A 17,861-nucleotide genomic window follows, 5' to 3' on the forward strand; every position below is an offset into this window, starting at 1 on the left:
TTTTTTTTTTTGTACCAGGGATCAAACTCAGGGCCTTGTGCTTATGAGGCAGGCAGCAGCAACATTGAGCTAAATCCCTGGCCCAAGAATCATAATTTTTTCACCATTCCCTTTTCAGAGATTCTAAAAAGATAACTTGCTTGGAAAAAGAACTATAAATATTTGTTAAATAGACTGCTGTCTCCCATGTTTTAAACATATATTATTTGTTCTATTCTTCGCAGTGTGTCTCTGTATTTAAACACATTTATAGTATTATTTTCAAAATTAGAGTAATAAACTGAAAATGAAATTATATGGGTACATTTTGACCATAAACAAATACATGCAACTTTTAAACTACTCGATCCCATTTTTAAAATTTTTCAATACTTACTTATTCAAGAGATATTTATTGCCATTCACTAGTTGCTAGGGACATGAGACTACAATAGACTGATTGATATTACAAGAAGAGAAATAAAGAGTCACACAGCATCACAAATCTGAAAATATTAGCTTAAATTACATTTACCAGAATTGCAAAATCTGAAATCAAAGCTAGAAAACAAGTCTTAATCTACTAGCATTTATAAATATATATTAGGTTTTATTTCTACAAGCTTGTGACAGTGTCCTTGTACTGAAAATTAGATAGATTAGATGTGAAATTTTATTTCATTATAGAAAATTTAGATACGAGTTAACACATTATTATATAAGAGGGAACAAAATGAGGATATAATATTATGATAGCAAACATTTTCACCTAACCTCTATTAAAGTTTCATCTTTGAGTGTGTGTGTGTGTGTGTGTGTGTGTGTTTTACTGGTTATTGAACCTATGACCTTCACACTGATTTTCATCCCTGATCCTTTTTTTTTTTCTTCTTTTGAGACAGGGTCTTGATAAGTTCTTAAACTTCCCAGGATAAGCTCCAAATTGCAGTCTTCCTGCCTCAGCCTCCCAGATTGCTGAGGTTGTAGTGTGAACCACCACATTCAGTTTAATTTCATTCTTCATAAGGAATTCTAGTAGTGCTATTATATTTCCATCCCTTCTCTGAGAACTGTATGGTACAAAATTCAAGTATTTTGTACCAGATAATCTTTTTTCAGTGATTAGTTCAAATCATCATTTTTCCACATAGCATGAAAATTTCATACATACAGCGAAAATTTGAAACTTAGGGGAAGAACCAGATTAAGTGAAATATGTGTTCGCCTACCCTCAGCAGTGGGTTAAATGAAAACTATAAAGAAAAATACACACATATGTATGTATATCACAATCTCTGGAACGTTATTGGAAAAACAATTTGTCACCAATTAATAACTATGTTAAATATTGTAAGGTGAGATTATCCTCAATTTACTGGTGAGTTCCAAGTCTACTGAAAAATGTGTTTGCAAGAGACTCAAAGAGGCACATAAAAAGAAAAGAAGTCCATGCAAAGATGGAGGTAGAGAGGAAGAGTACAGGATCATAGAACATAGGAACTCCTGAAATCACCAGAAGCTGGAAGAGGAAAGAAAATATTCAAGTCAACACAGCTCTGCCAAAACCAAAATGGAAATCTGCCAATTTCCGACTCCTGGTCTCCAGTGGTAAGAGAACCAATGTCTCTTGTCTTAAGGCATGATGCTTGTAGTAGTTTGTTAGAGCAGCACTCAGAAACTAATGTACACTTCAACCTGCATAGCTTCCCAATTCCAATTTCCATGTTCTTTTTACAGCAGGCTCAGCCTTTTCCAAAGACAATGTCAGTAAATTTCAACACCTGCATTAACGCTTCCTGATGCCAGCGAATGCAAGATTTAGGATTCTCTTCTGGGATGGGAATTCAGCAAACATATTACTCAGTTGTTTAACAGACATAAATGTGTTAATTAATTGTTTACAATGTTATATTTTGCAGATAACATTTAAAAGGAGACTCTTAGCAGGTCAGCACTCAACAAAACTCTCTGTTATCACTCCCAGTGTAGCATAGTTTAGTTTCTAAAGGGTAGGGTAAACTGCAAAAGCGAATATAAAGAAAATACCTAAATAACAAATATATTGTCTATGAAAATGTTTTCACAATGATAGTAAATATGAAAAATAGGGTCAATACTGATTGGAAGCTTATAGAAGAGTATTTTCCAGAACATGGTTCAAAACACTCTTATTTCAGGAAATTATCACCCTGAAAATTATTGCATGACCAAGTAACTTATTATTTAAATTTATTATACTAATTTCAAAATATTATATTGTTTTAAAATAATAAAGAAAGAAATAGAAGGAGAAGTAGAAGGGGAGAAGAGTAGAGAGGGAGAAGAAACAGGAGGAAAGCTTGTTGATCAATATAAAAATCACTGGTCCCTAGTTTCATTGAAGTTTCTCAGGAAATTATAGAAGAATTTTGGGGTAATACTGACAAATCCGTCTCAAATTCACCTAGTTTAGGGCCAAGTAATCTTTAGCGTATTATTTATGGGGAAATGAGATGTAATGTTATCTTGAGTTCACTTTTAAAAATTCATATAAAACTGTTCTGCTATCTTTTTGACAAAAACTGTGTCTTATAGTCATAAATTCTCGAATAAATTTTATTATATTTATCATTTTTGCAATACTTACGATGGTCAGTACATGCGGTGACAACAGACCACATCTCCTCTGTCACTCATTTTATCCACAGAAATTCCATTGTCTGAAATATTAAAGTTTTGAAATCAAAAGATAATTGATCTCAGCAGAGATGGCCAAATGCAGAGAGGTTATCAGTTTAGTAAAGAAACTCTAAAAATCTAATACGTTTACTAGCATATCTAATGAATATATCAATCCATCAAATAAGGTACTGGAGAACTTGAAGCTTAGTAAAGGACAAATAAAGATAAAGCTTAGAAAAGCCCAAGCAGAAAAACCATAAACAGTATATATTAAATACACTGTTACCTGAGCACTGGCAACCACATTGTTGAGATGACTATGAAATAATAATCACTCAGCTCAAAATATGTCTTGGTCCTATTCATACACACTCAAGAGATAATTTGTTTTTATCAAACTACCTACCAATCCATCTTCTTCTGGTGTCATTAAGTAACATATTTATATGATTCCCTGTAGTGGGTTGAATAGGATTTTCATAGAATTCTTGGCTACCAAGACCTGTGTATGTGATCATTCATAAATGAAAATAGAGCCTTTGCAGATATAATCATAATAAAATGAAGACACAATGAATTCAGATGCTCCCTACCTCCAATACTAATGCCATTTTTATAATAAGAGAGAACTTTGGATATCGAAATATAATGCCATGTAATAATACACCATAAGTCAAGAGAATGTCAAGGCCTTCCAGACAGCAGAAGAGGCAAGAAAAATATTCCATATGGCTTCAGAGAGAGTACAGTCCTGTCTACATATTCACTTCAAGTGTTCAGATCCTATAGCTCTGAGAAAATAAACTTCTATTTTCGGCACCTACCTTGCAAGAGCAAGGTCCCAAGTTCGATCCCTGGTACCAAAACTAAAAAATAAATAAACTTCTATTGATTTAAGCCACCAAGTTCTTTGATCATGTGCTATTACAGCCATAGGAAACTAATGTAATCTTTATTAGGATATTCATTCACTAAATTTTTTTCCTATGTAGGAGATTCCATGAATAAAGGTAAGTATTTACCTAAAAATTCTTAAGTAGTACTCTTCACAATTGTCAAAAAATGGCAAAACCTAAGTGTTCATCAGTTGATGAATAGATTTTAAAATGTTGTACATAGACATACACAAGGGAATACTATTCAACCATTCAAAAGCATGAAATCCCGTCATTTGCAAAAATATAGATGAAACTGGAAATCATTATGTTAAGTGAAATACGCTATCCCCAGAAAGAGAAATGCCATATTTTCTCACGTGGGGAATTTTAAAACTTGATCTCACAGAAACTGAGAGGAAAATGATGGTTACCAGGAGATGAAGAGTGGATGTGGGAGGGACAGAGGGAAAGTTTGATCAGTGGTGTCTTAATTGCTTTTCTTGTTGCTCAGAAAAAATATCCACTACTCAAAATTAAAGGAAGAAAGCTCACGGTTTGTAGAGGTTTCAGTCTATAAATCAGCTGGTTCACAGGCAGGGTGGTGTGACAGACAGGCATGGCAGAAAAGAAACAGATGATGGTGGGCAAAAGGTAGCTAAGCAAGCAAGGGTAGTGATCAGCAGCAACAAGCCTCTTTGTCCCATATATCTTATCTCAAATCCTTAATCCTAGTGCTCTTACTCCTAGCATTGCACCATGAATCAGCCACACACTCTAGACCTAGCCACCTATGAAAAAGCCCCAACTGTGACTGCATGAGACTTTGGGGGGACATCTAGGCATCTAGACATGAACAGCTATTAAGTTAAAGCTAGACAGGAGCAACACGTTCTGTATAGCTTTATACATAGGACCATATTTATAACAAAATGAACTATGCATTTCCAAAAACTAGAAGAAAGGATTTTGAAAGTTTTTCCATAAAACATGATAAATATTTGAAGAGTTAAATAGGTTTTACCAGACTTACACATTAAACAATGTGTACATGTGTAAATGATTATATGATACCTATTAACATGTACAATTTTTATATTTTATCTCACTTTAAAGTAAATTTTAAAAATTAATTTTAAAATGAATCAAAATAATAGTAATATTTAAGTATACATAATTCACATTGATAGTCTTTATGGTAAATATTTTATATTTGCAAACCAGCATTACTGTATAACTTTTGTGATCAATCTAATGAATTTTTTAAACACAGTCTACCACTTAAAAATAAATGTTATTTTACAAAATATTTATAATGTCCGGTTAGGTTATATACTATCCTGAGACAAGAGGTACTAAATGGAACCCATATTTAGATCTGCTCGACTGTGTAGTCTCTGTCCTGCTGGTCTCTGTCCCCTGTGTTACACCATTGTGTCCTTCATATCTTCTGGCAGAGTAGCAAAGAGTTTCTTTTCAACAATATTGTTGCGTTAGTTACTTCTCTTTAGTTGCTGAAGCAAAATAGCCAACACCCAAAGTTAAAGGGGAAAAGTGTATTTAGCCAGTGTTTACAGTGATTTTTTGTCCGAAGGCAGTTGGCTATGAGGCAGGGTGGCACAAGAAGAGGGACAACAAGTCATAAGCATGGAATGTGGCAAAGGCAACAAGAGAGCTTAAAGGTGTCTTCTTGCCCTTTTGATCTTATTCAGGCTACTTAGGGTGGGTAGCACTCATGCCCTTAGTCCTAGAGCCCGCGGGCCTAGCCCCACCATGAGTCAACACATTGTAGATTAGCCACCTCTAAGGTAGGAGGGCCATTTAAAAATGAGCCATAACAATTATAAAATGCTTCAGTGTTACTGCACTCCCCAGTGAAATGCCATAGACAGATTTAAGTGCCATTTAGTACTGAAGAAAAGGTTGTCAAAGAAATCAGAATAACAGTGATACCAAAACATAAATGTTCTCAGTATTCATAAATTTTATCAGATATTTGAGAATACAGATTTCTTTTCCTAAAACTATAGGCCACTAAAGTTTTAGATGTAGCTGAGCTAATGAGATTAAGAAAGAGTAAAAAAAATATATTAATGTTTCAGTAGACAACTTTTGGGTTAGATATAATAAAATAACAAAAATGTATTTGAATTTTTTCATTACATTCTCTCACATCATTCATTCCACTTAGAGTATGATGATGTGGACAATATTTTTCATTCACTAATTTATTCAGTAAGTCAATGAAATATTTTGAGCACTTATGTTAGCTTGAGAAATATGCTGGAAGTACAAAAGTAAATAGAACACATGATCTATGACTTCAAAGAACTTTTTCTCAGAGGGATAAAGACACAAACAGATAATTACAGTAGATGGATTTGAGTGTGCTATAATAAATGTATAAACAAAGAGCTGTTAGATTCCACAGGAAAAAGTTAATTATTGCTAGAAGAATACAAGAATTGTTTATTCAGCACCCTTGGAACATTGTACTTTGTATAACAAACATAGCAAGCACACTCGACATGTATCTGTAAATGTAAAATGATATATTTAAATCAATATTTTCCATTGCCTTTTAAATGAATCAAGTGTTGAACAGTTATTTTTTATTTATGTTATATACATTTTTAAACTGTATTGAGATAGTGTCTCATAGTTATTCAGCATAGACTTGAACTCCTGGGCTCAGTTACTCTTCTAGTCTCCTCAGTATTTGAACTCTGTTGCCATATGTGAGATAGCTGTTGAAAATTCTTGTTGTTGCTGTTTGGGACTAAGAACTGAACCTAGGGCTTTTACACTAATCTACATTCATCGACTGTTCATTTATTTATTTATTCACTTATAAATTTTCTTATTTATATTTTCAAGATTAAGTCTTGCTAAGTCACTAAGCTATCCCCACCGGACTCAGATGTGTGATCCTTCTTCATCAGCCTCCCAGAGTATCAGTCAGTCTTATAGGCAGTGTGATCAAATACTACCATATATATTTAAGTTTTCAAAAGAAACATTACAGCAAAAGACAGATTATCATTAATGCTCCTCAAATTACTTTCTCACTTACAAAAACACAACCTCAGCATCGTTGCCACTTTCTGAAGCAGTTCTGCCAATCCTATTTATGTCTTTAGTTGCTCTGTCATAGCTTTCTTGATGTCCTGAATCATTTCAGAATATGTATCTCTCGTGGCCCTTTTGACTTCGGGGAAGAGCCAGAAGTTGCACAGGGCCAGATAGGGTGAATGAGGAGGATTAGGACACACTACAGTGTTTTCATAAACTTGCCTTTCCTTTGGATGGCATTTGTCAGCGGCATTCATCAGATTTTTATTCACACCTCTTGAAGAAACTCACAAGAGAATTTGAGGAACTACTTCAGAAAGTGCTGGAAACAATGGGAAAAGTGTGTTCTGAGCAAGGGGAATATTTTGTGGCAGATTAATCCCCATGTGTCTTTTAGTTTAATGATTTTTTATTTAAAATTCACCAGATCTTTATAGCAAGAGAAAACCTGAACAAATATAAAATTTTTAAAAATGCAAAAATTTATGATAGGCACAAAACCTTAGGTCCCAAAGAGTTCAGTGAACACCAATTAGAATACCATAAACACCCAAAATTCTCATCCTAGACACATTAGGTGCAAACTGCAAACTGTAAAAATAAAAGCTTTATAGCAATCCAAGGAAAGAAATATCTTACCTATGCAGGATCATTGATAATAATTAAAATTAACTTCTTTTCAAAACTATGAAAGCAAAAGAAAAACAGGGACAAATATTTAAATTACTAAAAGAACATAGTCGGACCGGGAATTTAGCTCAGTGGCACTGCACCTGCCTTGCAAATGCAAGGTCCTGAGTTTGATCCTCAGCACCAAAAAATAAATAAATAGGTTTAAAAATTTGAAAATAAAAGAACAAAGTTACTAAATTGTGACTCTGTATTTAGTATAAATATCCTTCAGATAGAAAGAGAAATAACTCTTCCTCAGAGAAACAAAAACTGAGGTAATTCCTTACAAGCAGATCTGCCCCCATGAGCCATATTACAGAAAATTCTCCAGGGAAAACAAAATGAACATAGAACAGAACTCAGATCTACATCAATAAACTCAGATTTACATCAATAAACTCAGATCACACAATAAATAATCACAGAAACAATAAATAAAGGTAATTTTAAATAATTTTATGTGATGTAAATAATACCAGCATTTATTTAAAATAATAATAACAATGTATTAGGTGACTATATCATGTTCAAAGTTAAAATAAATGACAATTTAGGATTGGGGAATTAGTGTGCTTTGCTAGAAGATGCTTGCACTGCCTGGGGGGAAATTATGTTTCTATTGGAACATGGACTTTAATTGTAAATGTGCATATCAAATACTAGGAAAATGACTTTTTACAACCCAAAAGAAATATAATTGATATGCTAAGTGTGAAAAGAACCCGGAATGATACAAAATACAGTGGTACCTAGGTTCATGAATCTGATTCCTCTTATAGTTCTGGACGCTGTGAACACCATGTTTAATGCTCCCGTGGGAAAGATGACTGACGTCAGGTGTGATGCGGAGCTGGCAAACAAAAACAAAATTTTGCTAACTGCTTCTGCTTGTGAACCAAATTTTTCCAAAAGAAAGCATTCAGGAACCAAGGTACCACTGCACTGAACTCAACCACAGCAAACAAAGGAGGAAAAGAAAAGCAGACGAGGAATAGTTTTATTAAATAAAAGACATTTTTAAATATGGTAAATATTGATTTAATTAGATAATCTCTGAATACATATAAGCCAGTGAAATGATGGACTCTTATAACTGACTATAATTATATACTAAACCCTTGTAATTACAAAAATATGTAGTTTAAAAGTAAATCCATATTGTGACAAATTACACAATGCCATTCTTTTTCATTGATTGCTTGATTGATTGATTTTTTGCGGTACCTGGTGTTGAACTCTGGACTTTGTGGTTGCGAGGCAGGCACAGTGTCACTGAACTAAATCCCTGGCCCAATGTCACCCTTTTTAAAATGATTCTTCATATTTTATTATAACTGTCACATGTGTTTACCCACTCATTCACTGATTGATGTTTCATTTGATTCTACATATATCATAATTATTAGGAAGAATATTTCAGTAAACATAGGTATGTCTGTGATATAATGAGTTAATTTCCTTTGAGATTATATCAGTAGTGGGATTGCAGAATCATATAATAGCTCCATTTTCAGTCTTTTGAGGAACTTCCTACTGTTTTCCATAATGGCTATGATAGTTCACATTCAATATCCATCCAACATCTAAGTTCACTTTACTCGGAATTTTCTCTACTCGGAGTTCTCTCCAGCATATGTATCATGTGTGTGTGTGTGTGTGTGTGTGTGTGCGCGCGTGCATGTGTGCATGTGATTTTCATACTAGTCATTGTAATTGGTTTTTGTTTGTTTTTTTGGTGCCGGGGATTGAACATGGGACCTCTTACTTGTGAGGCAGGTGGTGGAAAAACTGAGCCAAATCCCTGGCCCATTAGTCATTCTAATTGGAATGAGATTATGTCTGTATTAATTAGCTTCCCATTGCTGGGGTAAATATCTGAAACCTGCAATTTAGAGGAAAAAAAATATATGTATATATATAAATAATTTTCACCCAGACATGCATTTGAAGGCATAGCTTGGAAAGATTCTGGTCACCAGTCATGGAATTACTTGAAATTTACATTCACTTATGTACAAAGAAAAATTTGCCTGTGAATGTTTATAGTTGCTTTATTTAAAGTTGCCAAAGCTTGGAAGGAGTGAAGATGTCCTTCAATATATGAACAAATGAGTAAACTGTATAACATTTAGACAATAGAACATTATTCAGTGCTGAAAAAAAATAAAGAGATGTGGAGCCATGAAAAGACATGGAGGTGAGCCAGGTGTGGTGGTGCATGCCTGTAATCCCAGCACTCGGGAGGCTGAGGCAGGAGGATCACTATTAGTTCCAGGCCAGCCTGGGCTACATAGTGAGTTCCAGGTCAGTCTCAACTACATAGTGAGACCCTGTCTCAACACACACACACACAAACACATACACACACACAAAAGACATGGAGGAAAGCTGGATATATATCACCAAGTGAAAGGAAACAGTTTAAAAATACTACATTATAGAATCTATACAAAGAGCAGTGATTACAAAGAATTTAATAAGGAGGTATTTAATATTAAGTCATAATGGAATTAAGGCATTGAACTATTTTTGATAGTACTTTCATGATGGATACAAGACATTGTGTATTTATCAATATTCATAGAACCTTACAAACAAATAATGAAGTTAATAAATCAGCAAACCTTCAGATAGGAACATCTTATAATGGGGTGCAATCTATGAGGAAGAAGTCTAATTTCATTGCAAATGAATTAGAGAGCTCGACTAAAATACTTGAGGGCTGTGATAATGGCCTAAGTAATTGATAAGGAAATGTCTTCAGCTATTCCTACATTTCTAGCACAATATCACTGTATTTGTCACTCTTCCACTGCTTGAACAAAATACCTAAGAGAAGGAGAGGTTTACCTGGGCTCATGGTTTCAAAGGCTCTGTCTGTGCTCAGCTAGGTTTGAGGCAGAAACACCACTGCAGAAGGACACTGAGCAGGAAGCTGCTCAACTGATGACTTCATGGAATCAGAAGAGGGGGAAGAACCTGAGTGAAAGGGGCCAGGACCACAGATGATTACAGTAGACCCCAAGGTCATGTCTCCATGCCACCTGGGCATACCTAAAAAGTATATTTTACTGATCAGCCCTCTAGGCATCTTTCAAGACAATCAAGTTGAAAATCAAGCTTTGGACGGGCCTAATGGCGCATGCCTGTAATCCCAGCACTCGGGAGGCTGAGGAGGGAGGATGGCTTTGAGTTCAAAACCAGCCTGGGCTACATAGTGAGTTCCAGGTCAGTCTCAACTACATAGTAAGACCCTGCCTCAAAAAAATAAAGAAACTCAAGCTCAATTAACACAACCCAAAGCCTTGCGGTTTATAAATAATATAAATATATTTCTGACAGATCTGCAGGCCAAGAAGGCCCCAGTTCAAGGCCTCAGCAGATTCCAAGTCTGATGGTGGCTGTTCTCTGCTTCTATAATGTGACTTTTTGTGTGATCCTCACTTGGCAGAAGAGTAAATTAATGAATGCTGTATCTTTACTTGGCAGGGAGAATAGCTCTTGCACACTCTGTTTTACAGGGTCAGTAATCGCATTCACGAAAGCTCTGCCCTCATGTACTGAGTTATCTCCTAAAGTTCCCAGCTCTTAATGCTATCATATGAACAATTTAGTTTCAACTTGTGAATGGTTGAGAGAAAATTTTGGAGACACAGTAAAATAGACTATATGGTTGAACTCAAAAGGAGCTACAACACAATCTTCTCTTGGATAATGCACTTTTCACTGGAGTACAAGTTAACAATTCTTAACACTTTCTCCATGTGTACTTCAAATAGTTATGAAAATGAATGATGGATGATGAGAGAGAAATTTCCCACTGCTAGAGTAGGCCTTTACAGAAAAGCAGGAAAAGAGGCTGGAATGATCCTTGTGATGGTGGATTAGAGGTGGGAACATCAGAGTGCACACATTTTGTTTCATATGGATGTAGATGGTTACATATAGAAATATTCACAGATACATGTATGCACATATTTTAGTAGAAACACATATTGCTTTGTTCATTCAGTTGACTGAGCCTAAAAGCAATGGTATAGTAATAACAATGAGCACCCCTCATGCACAGGCCTTTGATAATAATACCATTCTCCAGTAAAGGAACCAGTGAACATTGGAGAGATGTCTAATTTAGAATTGGGGCATAAGACATGTATAGAAATTGAACATACAAGACAAACTGAAGAATCTTGTAGAGCTCAAAATTTAGACTCCTCATAAAAACCTCCCATTGAAGGGACTGTGGTCATGTTAAACTTAATTGTGTAAATTTGATTGGCCTTCAGATCCACTAGGTTGGGTTTTGGAACACAACTCAAAATGTATTTAGGTGGGTGAGGGCAGTGTGGCTTGGATACCAGATCAGGTACCTGGCCGCTTCCTTCTTGGCATTGTTCTACTCTGCTTCCTGGCTAGTAGCTTTTCTCCAACATAGCCTTCCACCATGATGTTCCTGCCCTGTAGCCAAGTGGCTGAATCCCCTAAAACTGAGAGCCAAATTAACTCTTCCCCTTCAACTTGGAGGTGTCCACTCTTGTGTCTCAGTGATGGGAAAACTAACACAGAGCTGTAAAAAGACGTGGGACCTGAGTGAAAGTGCTTCTATAATCACAATAGAAGCTGTGATAAAGCTGAAGTAGGGTTGTATTATGAATCAGAGAATGATATAAATATCTAAGTCCAGACACCCATAAAGGCCCATTGATACAATGAGATAAAAAACATCACTTTTCATGCTGATGAAAGGTATTAATAATGAAATGACGTAGATGATCCTCTGTTGCTATAAGAAATACTTGAGATTGAAGAATAATAAAGAAAAGAAATTTATTTTGCCTTGTGTTTCTGGAGGTTGAGAAGCACAAGAGTATGACACTGAAAACATATTGTCTTCTGGTAAAACCTTCATGCTACAATAAAACAGAAAAACAGAAGGGCAAGCAGTCACACCCGGAGAAGACAACACATGAAATACGGACTCCTGCTTTATAACACCCATGCCTAAATGAAGTCATCCACTGTTTTAATGAAGGCATTGATCCCTGTTAATGACCTCAGTACCTCTTAAAGGCAACCTTTAACTTACAATGTGAGATTTAGAGTAAAGAAATGCACAGACCATCTCAGATAAACTATGCAGGATGGATGGAAACTTTTTGTACTATCTTCCTAATTTTTCTCTGAATCTAACCTGCCTTTTTGAAAAAGAAATTCTACAGTGAGAGGGGTAAAACCAAAGTAGAGACAGAGACACACAGAGTGATTTCTAATTAAAATATTAGACATCACTTTAACTCTATTGCAATTTTTAAAAGTGAAGCAAAAGGCACCTCATAATCTATTTAGACTTTATTATTTTGGGGAGTTTTTACCCCTAAATATGACAACAATACAGAAAATTTCTTAAATATTTAAATAATAGCTACTTTCAAAGATGATGAGAATCAATCAGTTTCAATCAACTTGACTGTCAATACAGAAAGAAAAATTAGATTAGAATTGGGACATCTGCTTCCTCTACCAGAAGGTTGAATAATATTACACCCTTCATCATTTTTAATGGTAGTCTTGTGCTAATTCTATCTGAACATGTATTAGCACTGCAATATAAATGAGGGATTGCATAAAATGAAATCTTTTATTTTAGTTTCCTTTCATACAGATCGTCCCTCTACATTTTCACTAATAAGAGTATATTTGAATTTTAGTATTCCAAAAATTGTATTTTGACTTTTTCACATTAAATTTCACAGGTGGCTGAAAACAATGCTATTATTGAACAGTAGCTGAAATAGTGATAAGGATGATCAATTAAAGAAATTATTGGGGCCGGAGATTTAGCTCAATGGTGCCACCACTTACTTCACAAACGTAAGGTCCCAAGTTTGATCCCCAGTACCAAAAAAAGAAAAAGAAAAGAAACAAATTATTGCATATAAAACTTTTGATAAAAAGAAAACTTTAAATTTTCAGCAATTCATTCATTTTCTGGTTATTCAAATGAGATACAGGTTAGGGGGGTTTCAATAGACATAATTTCATAGATAATCAATTTCATTCTTTTAAAATGGAAATAGAAGGTAAATAACTCTTGAGCCCCCACTCCCCCTGACTGTTGTATCTTCTAGTGCTCCTGTTCAAAACTATCTACTTTTTTTAGGCTTAATTCTCATCTACTTAATCCACAATTATTTGCCTAAATGCTGAAGTATTAGTTGAATTCCTGCAGCACATATAGCTTATAGCAATCACCCTGAAAATTGCTTTGCATTATTAGGTATTAGATTATCTAGCAATACTTTAATATTTAGAAATTATTTTACTTGCATTTTCTGTTAATTGTATATTTCTGACAGATTGAAATCCTATGAACTATTGCTTGAAACTAGCCTCTATTTCCTAATAGAGCAATATTCCAGTCAGATTTTTGTCACTATAATAAACACTCAGAAAATCAACTTACAAAGAAGAAATGTTGGCAAAAATTAAAATATAATTGAACATTTTCTCACTGTTATTATATACAACCTAGCCATATAAATGAAATGTTGCTTTTAACTAATACAAATTACTGTATGCTGAGTGTTTTGATGGATAAGTTAAATATTAATGAAAAACTACCATATATTAGATAACAAAAAATTTCCCCATCCATTTTTAAGATTCATCTCTACGTATTTTTATAATTATATTCTCTAGCAAATATACAATAAAATGAGCAATCGGTAACAAAAAGATTGTTGTAGTGTAAATATTTATGCCTCTGCCAGTTTCCCATTAAGAATTTTCTGTTTTCCTTTTATTTTAAATGACTCTGAAAAAAGGTAAAAAAAAAAAAGCATAGGAAAGTGAACCAATAGTCTTCATGAAGACAATATAAACCTGACATACATCTGATGAACTGTTAAAGAATTCCCAGCCCACAATATAAAAGACGAAAAAAGACATGGAGAAAGAATAAAGAATCTGACCTATTATATCAGCATGGTATTTGCCCATTCAGATTAAACTGTTATGGGTAGTTATCACAGTCTGGAAACTTCCTTAGAAAATATGACATTGATTACATTAATTTGTATTACATTTGGTATTTTTTTAAAGATTAGGCCTTTGCATTTTGTAATGCTATCCAAGTAACACACCATATAAACTTTTTTTTCTCATTGAGTTTACTGGTGCATTTTAGGTATACAGTACAGTTACATTCATCATTGGGATCTTGTACCTCTGCATGATAGGTCTTGGTTCTCATTTTTCACCTTATTCCTGCCCTCCCTTCAGCCCCTCCTCCCTTCCCTATTTACAAATAACTTTATTTCCATTTTTTCATTTTCTCATATTTTTCTTTTGCCTTATTTCCTTTTCCCTACCCTTACCATTTCCCCCACACTTTTAGCCATTTTCTTCCTATTCTTACACATTGTAAATTATACCATTAGGATCTTATGTTCAATTATAGTTCTTCACACCAGAGAAACTATTCAGTATTTACACATATGTGACTTATTTATTTCTCTTGACTATATTCTCACATAAAAAAGTATATTCTCTGTATGCATCCATTTTGCTATGCCTGACTCTTATTTCTCATTCTTTATGGCTGAGTGGTACTCCATTTTATAGAAAAAACACATCTTCTCTATCCAGTCTCTAACTGATGGGCAAATGGGCTGTTTCCAAGTTTTAGCTATTACAAACTGTGCCGCTATATACATGGGTGTGCATATATCACTGTGATGTGATTCTTTTAATTGTTTTGGAAAAATACCCAGCAGAGGGATGGCTGGGTCAAATGGAACCTCTAGTCCCAGCTCTTTGAGATATCTCCATGTTGATTTCCATAGTGGTTGCACCCGTCTGCTCTCCCCTCAACATGGAGAAGGGTTCCTTTCTCCCCACAACCCCGCCAACATTTGTTATTTGTTGATATCTTGAGAGCAGCCATTCTGTGTGGGGTGAGGTGGAATCTCAGAGATTCATCTGAATCTCTCAAATGACCAGTGATGTGGAGCATTTTTTCATATATTTATTTGCTGCTTTTATTTCTTTGTCTGAGAAATGTCTGCTTATTTCAGATGCCCATTTTTTTAATTGGCTCTTTACATTTGGGGGAGCTGATTTTTCTGAGTTCTTCATATATTCTAGATAATAGTCCTTTGTCTGAGGAGTAGATGGTAAAAAATTTTTCCCCACATTGTAGGATTCTCTCAATAGATGCAGAAAAAACATTTGACAAAATTCAACACCCATTCATTATAAAAACTCTGCAAAAAATTGGAATAGATAGTCTATATATCAAATTAATAAAGGCTATCTATGAAAAACCAGCCAACCTCATAGTTAATGGCAAAAACTGAAAACCTTCATGCTAAAATCAGGAACAAGATAAGGATGCCTACTATCACCACTCCTCTTTAATATAGTTCTGGAAAAATTAGCCACAGTAATTAGACAACAGAAAGAAATTAAAGCAATAAAGATAGGAAAGAAAGAGGTTAAATTACAATTATTTGCTGATGATGTGATACTCTACATTGAGGGCCCAAAAAATTCCACCAGAAGACTTCTAGACTTAACTGATACTTTCAGCAGAGTAGTTAGATACAAGGTCAACACTCAAAAATCAATAGCCTTCTTGTATACAAATAACAAACTCACTGAGAGAGAAATTAAGGAAACAATTCCTTTCACTATAGCATCCAAAAAAATGAAGTGTCTAGGAATCAATCTAACAAAAGAAGCAAAAAGACCTCTACACCGAAAACCATATAAACTGTTTGACATAAAGTCTCTTTAATAACTTGAAATTCTGTCAGAATTTAATCATTTAGTGCTTTGCCTGCTATTAAGAGGGAAATTATTTGCTCCAATTGTGTGATTGATTTGCCTTTTTTGTTGTTTTTCAGAGAGGGTCTACAATAAAACTTTAAGATATATTTAACAGTTGCTTTGCTCGGAAATTTAGTGAATAAAATGTTTAATATAATTATAAATTAAAAAATAAAAAATCTATTAAAATGTTCTTGATTGCATCTATCTATGTTTTCCAAGGAAAGTTATATTCTAAAAAATTATAACAAAAACATCCAATCTTGGAAACATTACATATTACATTTTGAAATTATATATTACATTTGAAATTACAATTTTCGGAAACCTATTTCATGGCAAATGACATGAATTCAAGAACTATGTTGTTCTTTATTGAACTTTATTTTGCACTATTTGATAATAGATAAAAGAGGCTGAAATGCTGGTAAATTTAAACACATTTATTTGATTATAATTACTGCTCTTCAGAGGCCCTGAAAGTTCAAATAATTATTTTACAAATTGTTATTCAATTAGTCCAAATCCTCTCCATTTGACTATGCTTCATAGCAACATTGTGCCTTATTTTCTACTGAGAACAATCTAAATATTTCAGGTTGTCTACGTGAAAGAGAATATGGTAGTGTTAAGATTGTTAATTTTGCATCTCATTAAATGTTTTCAATATGCCTCCTCACTAATATTTAAACAATTTAGTATAAAAAAGGTACAATGGGAGAAACAAAAATATTATTTTGAGGGTTCTGAGAGTCTTGTCACCTTGAAATAGATTGGTGAAATGTAGGCTATCCTGTCCCTTCATCTTTCTATCAATCTACGGAACAGCATGGCAGCAGTCATTACACACCAGGAAGAAATACAGTCCCTGAACAACTGCTTGTTCAGTGTGTCATTTAGTTTTCCCAATGTCAGTCGAAAGTGTTTTTATCCTTCAGTGTTTTTTGGCCTGGCAGAAAAATGGATAAAGGATGAGGACGTGAATGGCAGTGCATGAACTCTGCAGCTGAAGAAGAGAAGAGAGGATTCAGCAAGAAGAGTACTTCTGAGGCCACGACATTATGAAAACATTCAAATAATCTCAATTACAAACTGCTTTCTTCTTTCAAGTTCATGACATCTCATCTCTTTACTTAATATGATGATACAAATGCACAAGCATAAAATGTGTTCATTTGAAAAATTATGATTTTTCCATTAAGAGCTTAAGGTAGACTTATGAGTCCTTGCATTACCAATTTCTGTTACATTAATTTCTTAGATTCCCCACAGCAAACTATCACTACTGAGAATTTCTATTTTGCAACATTAAAAACAAAAGTTGGATACAAAGTAACCCAAACTTATATTCATGTATATTCTGGTACATGGGATGCATTACACATCGGCGTATAAATGAGAACTCCATGATCTTCTGGATGGTGAATTGCGTAATATGAAGAGTACTGGTTAAGTAATGAGAAGTAACAGAGCAGTGTGATGGTATCTTATCAGGAGAGCAGAGAGAGCAGAATACGTTAAATTGATGAAATTAAAAAAAACACTACGCATCTGTCATTTGTCTTTCTTGTTTCCCTGTAATTCTCGGCCATCACCACTCTTGCTTGCACACATTCATTGCCTTGTACTCTGCTTATCATTATCTTTGTATTTTTCCCCAAAATGCCTGATCTGTAGTGGTGATATTTTTTTGTTCTTAAAATGAATCATTTATTTTCTTAGCTCTCCTCCCCATTTCCTGGTCTTTCTTAAACTTCTTGACTAAACACCTGT

The sequence above is a fragment of the Fukomys damarensis genome, unplaced genomic scaffold, assembly GCF_012274545.1.
Source record: "Fukomys damarensis isolate Sample0158 unplaced genomic scaffold, DMR_v1.0_HiC HiC_scaffold_14, whole genome shotgun sequence".
In the NCBI taxonomy this organism is placed as follows: domain Eukaryota; kingdom Metazoa; phylum Chordata; class Mammalia; order Rodentia; family Bathyergidae; genus Fukomys; species Fukomys damarensis.